We start from the raw sequence: 6,221 nt of genomic DNA, 5'->3' as shown, positions 1-6,221 counted from the left end.
CTTGTTGGAACATGGAAACCTCTCTTGGATGGTGGGGTTAAGAACGAGAGAAGAATCTCTGGATTCTAGGCCAGTTCCTATATGATATCACCTATGAAACTAACTTGTACTCGGGAAAAGGGTAGATAATGTATGTGAATAACTGGATACTAAAATTTAAAATAGGTGATACACCAAAACTGAATGTAACTTTGACCAAAGAACTACGGATTAATATTGATTTGAAAAGGTTCACAATACATAAACAACTTGCAATCACATAAATATTTCCTTATTAGGACCTGGAATCTGATGCTTTGAAAGGAAAACTAAAATTTTCACAATTTTTTGTAATAAAAAATAGGACACAAACAAGAAACTGTAATCATAAGTATCATGCTTCAAAATGCAACTAGGAACGTAGCTTGAATGAAAGGATGAACACAATCACAAAAGCAAGGAATTCACAAAATTGCACAAGAATCAATGAGAAGGAACCGCTAAATCTGTATTAATCACTGATAAATCAATCTCTGCTACAACTGGATACAATAACTCGATAGCACAATAATCTCACAAGAAATCAAGGCTCTCATAAAACTTCATCCCTTTCTCATTTAAAATGAGAGGTATTTATTAAATCTAACTCCTAGATGAGCTCCTAATGTACTAGTCGAATTTGCATAATTTTGACCACTAAAAAGTATTAAAAATATTGAAAATCATGCAAACTATATGCGAAACTGGCTGAATCATGCATGTGCATGATTGGACTGAAAAATCCACCCCTTTGAAAGCCAAAAATAATCCATCAATAGCCTATAATCTGTCAAATATCTTTGTCATGCAAACTGCCCCATCTGATCCATGTAGCTAAAAATAACATCAAAGTGCCCATCAATGCATGACAGTCTCAATTTGTCCTTGGCCTCCTAAAATAGCTCCATGCAAGTCTTCATGCAAGTGTTAACTAAATGTCCCTTTAATTAGTTCACCACCGTGCCCTCCTTACATTTAGGCATTAAGAGTGTTCCTTTTGATTCCTTTTAATTAATTAATAAAATTAAAGGCCTTATAATTATAGCCTTTTAATTTATTAATTTTACAAAAAGTTCTTTTTATTATATTTAATTAATATTGACGTGTTTTAATATTATTAATTTTTTTAAAAACACGTCAATATTATTAAATATAATATAGGGAAATACTAAATATGTATTATATATATTAAATAAATAAATAGTCATAATTTATTCAATATATATAATATTTAAAAAATATATTTTAACTAATCTTCATTTATTAATAAATCTATTATATGAATTATATAATCTACATGGGTATAATGCATATAGAAATTTATTCGAAATGAAACATTGAGTTAAAAAAAATGCCTAACCCTACATGGTTCGGACCTGAAATGCTTATGAAATTTGTTAAAGGCCAAAAAGGAGAAGCATTCATTTTGGTCTTCATTTTGTTGCTCACATATGAAGAGTGCTTGAAGGGTTTGTGAAACCCTAGTTGACTGCATTGTTCTTTCTCCTTGAGTTTTTCTTCATGGACATTTTGCTGAGCTTGGATGGCATTTTATGCACTTACTGGTTCGTGGGTATGAGATGCTATTTTCTCTTGATTGTGTGTTCCTTTCATGGGTTTTATTCTGCCCCTAGACGACTTCATTATGATGCTTTGGACACCATATTCTGGCTTGGACAACATGGCTTCTTTCACTACAGCTAGGCATGATTTTTTGGGTGTTTTATTATGGCCCTAGATGTGAGCTTTGCTTCCAGCCACGAGTTTCTTCTTGGATGTATGGCACCTTACATTCTTGCTAGTAACTATTTTATCCTTTGTGTTAGACGCCCTCTTTTCATTGATTCCTTTGCCATATTGTATTCTCCATCTTTTTCTTTCCTAATTTTGTAAATGGACACCAAGTTGAAAAGAAGTTGTTGGTTCGGGTCATGATTTCATTCTCCATATAATTTCTTCTACTGCTATTATCCATGTGAATTTGAATTAATCTTTTCTTGCTAGTTATTTGCTTTCTATATGGGTTTTACCTTTCATCATACTGCTCATGTAGACTCCACTTTGTGATGATATACAGAGGATTTCTCTAGTTTTTCCAAATCCCATTTCTTTTTCACTATTATAAAGCTAGAGCTGGGCCTTTATTTAATTTCAGCTGGTTATAAATAACCAAGAGGGTTCTCCTATTCTGGTTTGATTTTCATGGTTTTAATGTGTTGGACATTTCCAAGCAAGCATTGCATCAACTACACCTTTGTGAAATCAGCAAGTGTCCCATTTGAATACATTAAGCAAGATGTCTGTATGCCCAAATTTTTATTTTACTGTTCACTTTTTAAACTTTAGAACCATATATGTAACAGAATGAAACATATTGATTCCAATATACCTTTAGGAAGCAGTCTCTTATGAATGTTGTGAGCTTGTTTACCATAAATTTGCTTGTAGAATATAGCACGTATCATTAAAATATGGTACCTTTTTGCTGGAAGTATTCATTTATCCATCTCTTTTGACATTGCTGATTCTTGTGAATTACCCTTGGAATGTTACTTTGGCTCCTTGTTGCTATCATAAACTTGTATGGAAGAAAATTTGGATGCACTGAAGTAAATTTTCCTTTTGATATAACATATATGGAATGAAAACTTGAGACCTTTTCTTGTAACGTTTGCTGCAATATGTTGAACTGTAATTTTATTATTATTTTTCTATGTTGTATCATCCCAATTGCTTTGTATGCAAAATTCCACATTCTCTTCTGATATATCTTCATGGCTGTAGGTTACTGCTATTCAAATTTTAATATAACTGTTGAAGTTTTACTCATTCTTGCTGTTCAAAAATTAGATATCAGTAGAAACATACATTTTCTTTGTATTTGCTGAATATGTATCATTTCTATGAATTTTGTATTTGATCATAGAAATGTACTTCCATATATCATAAACATATAGCTCCACTTTAATTTTCATACCTTTTGATAATCCCTGTTTGCACGCAGTACTTACACCAGCATCTCTTTCATTTCTTTTTTTGCTAATCAATAGGAATGATGAATTTTTGTTGTATAGTATGCCTCTGAATTTGTCTTCGGTCTTCGCCCCTCCCTAATTTGACTAGAAAGTTTCATGCTTGTAACTTATGTATGTCCCTTCAACGATCTCCTTAGTATCTTCAATCAACTCCATTGGTTTAATCGGAAGGTCCCATACCCAAAACTTGTGTATATCCCCTTGACAGTCTCCCTAGTGTCTTCTGTCTTTGCTCGAACAAACTCAGCTAGAAGGCTTCATGCATGTAACTTACGCATGATCCTTCCATAGACTCAAGTCTTCATACTTGTATTTGCACATGGAACAAATTTGATTAGTATAAAAAAAAACATTGTTTTCTATTTCTCTTCTTCTCCTTCTCCTTGCACTTCTTGATTCTGATATTTGAATTGACATGTTATGATCGGACGATATGTAACAAAGGTACATAGGAAAGCTTTCATTGCTCAGTTCATGTGAATTGATTCTTCTCTTTTACATTTTATTGTAGGTTGTTCTTGAGTTGGATGCTGGCTCGGATCTCCTTTAGCTTCCACCATCCGCTTCTTGCTCAAGAAATGAAGGCTTCCCTTTTGTCTTTCCTTCATGTTATTTATTTGTAACATGTCTATTCTCATTTGTACGTTTTATGCCTCCATAGGCTGTGTAGATTTTGAATGCCTTGTAAATTATTGTATATAAAATATGAACACTTGTACATTAGCCGAACATCTTATATTCTTTTATGTCTATATCTCAGTTCTGAAATGATAGTAGTAAATCCTTCTTGAACAATATATCATTTAGCAAACAATAAGGAATGGCTTGCATCCTGTAATACCTTTGTTTTGCTTTGTCTAAACCTTTAGGACAATGTACTGTCTGTAAGAAATTTACCATGTCATCTATCCAATCATTTTGAATATTTATAACAGTAGGTTGTTCTTCATCATTCTGAACTAGAACAACATCTGAATCTTCATTAAACCCATTCTTTCCTATTTTAGAAAGCTGTTCACATAGCCCCTTACCTCTCACCAGCTTGGTAACCTTGATTTCAATATCGTATTCCATAGCTTTGGTAATCCAGCCAGCCCTCTTAGTATTCAAGTCCTTATTTAGGAAGAAATCTTTGACTAAAGGATGAGCAACCATTAGCTATATTTTATTATTTGAAAGCATATGTCTGAATTTCTTTGGACTTCTTATGACAGCAAGGACATGTTTCTCTACAAATGAATAATGCAATTCATAATCTTTTAGTCCTTGGCTAAAAAAGGCTAATGGCTGTTCAAAGCCTTGATCATTCTATTGTACTAACATGACAATAATGCTATCATTATTCTCATAAGCATATAAAATGAAATCCTTTAAAAAATTAGGATTTAATAATGTGGGAGCTGAAGCCAATGCTTCCTTTATCTGTTTAGAACTTTGCTTACCTTCTTTAGTCCAGTTGAAACTCATGCCTTTTCTCAACATGCTTGTTGATGGTAACAACAATTCTACAATATTTGGAATAAATCTCCTTATAAAGTTTATCCTACCAAGGAAGCTTTGGAGACCTTTCTTATGAGCTGGTAGTAGTAAGTCTAAGATAGCACTTACCCTTTTTGGTTCAATGGTGACACCTTCCTTGGAAAAAATAAATCCTAACAACTTGCCTTCATGAACTGAAAAAACACTCTTTTTGGGATTCAATAAAATACCGTATTCCGTACATCTCTCAAATATTATCCTTAAATGCCAAAAGTGATTTGCTGCATTTTTAGAGAAAACAGTAATGTCATCAAGGTAAACAAGAACAAACCTGTACATCACATTCAAGAAAGCTTTTCCATGGCTTTCTAAAATGTTGCACCAACGTTTGACAAACCAAATGGCATCTTCTGATTTGCCATCGTTCCCCATTTGGTGGTAAAAACTATCTTATACCTATCCTCTTCCTTGACACGAATCTAATTATATATTGAAAAACCATCCAGCAATGAGAATCTCTTCAAACCAGAAACAACCTACAAGATTTGCTCCATTGAAGGCAAAGGATGACTATCTTTCAATGAAGCTCGGTTCAAGTTACAAAAATCAACCCATAGCCTGATTTCACCATTTTTCTTTCTTACTAGAACCAAGTTTGAAACCCAATAAGTATGCTTGATAGGAAAAATAATCTTGCTTTCTATTAACTTATTCAGCTCCTTAATCATAAGAGGTTCTAGCTTGGGATTAATTGGCCTTTATTTCTACCTGATTGGTTCTGCCCCTGGGGCTAAATCAATGGTATGCTGGCATATGTCAAGATTGAACCCTTTCAAATTTGCATAACTTCAAGCAATGACATCTTGAAATTCATTGGTTGGATTAACAAAAAACTATTTTTCTTCAGGGGTGCATACCTTCCCTAGCTTCAATTTTTTACCTTCAGCAACTTCAACTTCCTCATAGTGTTCCTCCTTAATTTACAAGTTGGATCTGTCCTTTTTTAGTTGATCACCAGTATTGAAAATGGACTCTAAGGTAACTAGTCCTTTTGGCAGCTTATTTGTCCTTAGTTGAATAACTTGGTCCTCATACTGGTCTTGCAACTTCTGCTGGTTTGGCTGAGCAAACTCAGCCTCTTCTCTTATAAAATTCACTAGGTGTTGATCAGAATCAAATAGCTGCCAGCTTTTAGCATTGTTAGGTACAACAGGTCTAATAATTACCTTTACATGATTCTTTGCTGCACTTTTATTGATTTCAGTTGGGATGTCATACTGTGCACCTATTGCAACAAGCCTATCAATGTGCTTATTCTGATTTATGGGTATAGATTGTAGATTGAACGCTTCCAACCCTTCAATTAGGTCCCAAAAAATGTGTTTGTAACTTTTCAACAGGTCATTCTTTGTTGTGTGGACACCTCTAACTTGGTTCACAATCAACTCAGAGTCCCTAAACACTTGCAAATAGTTGACACCTCTCTTGATAGCCCACTTCAGTCCATGTATGAGTGCCTCATATTCAACAACATTGTTAGTGCAGCTAAAAGTAAATCTGAAAGAGGCATAATACCTTTCATCTGTAGGTGAAATCAACATGCAACCTCTTATTGCACCTATATTATTGCATGAGCCATCAAAATATAATTTCCAAACTGCATTACTCTGCTATTCCAGGCTTAAATCT

The sequence above is a fragment of the Cupressus sempervirens genome, chromosome 5, assembly GCF_028749045.1.
Source record: "Cupressus sempervirens isolate cs-2001-9-10 chromosome 5, ASM2874904v1, whole genome shotgun sequence".
Lineage (NCBI taxonomy): Eukaryota > Viridiplantae > Streptophyta > Pinopsida > Cupressales > Cupressaceae > Cupressus > Cupressus sempervirens.
This window is presented reverse-complemented; position numbering follows the sequence as displayed.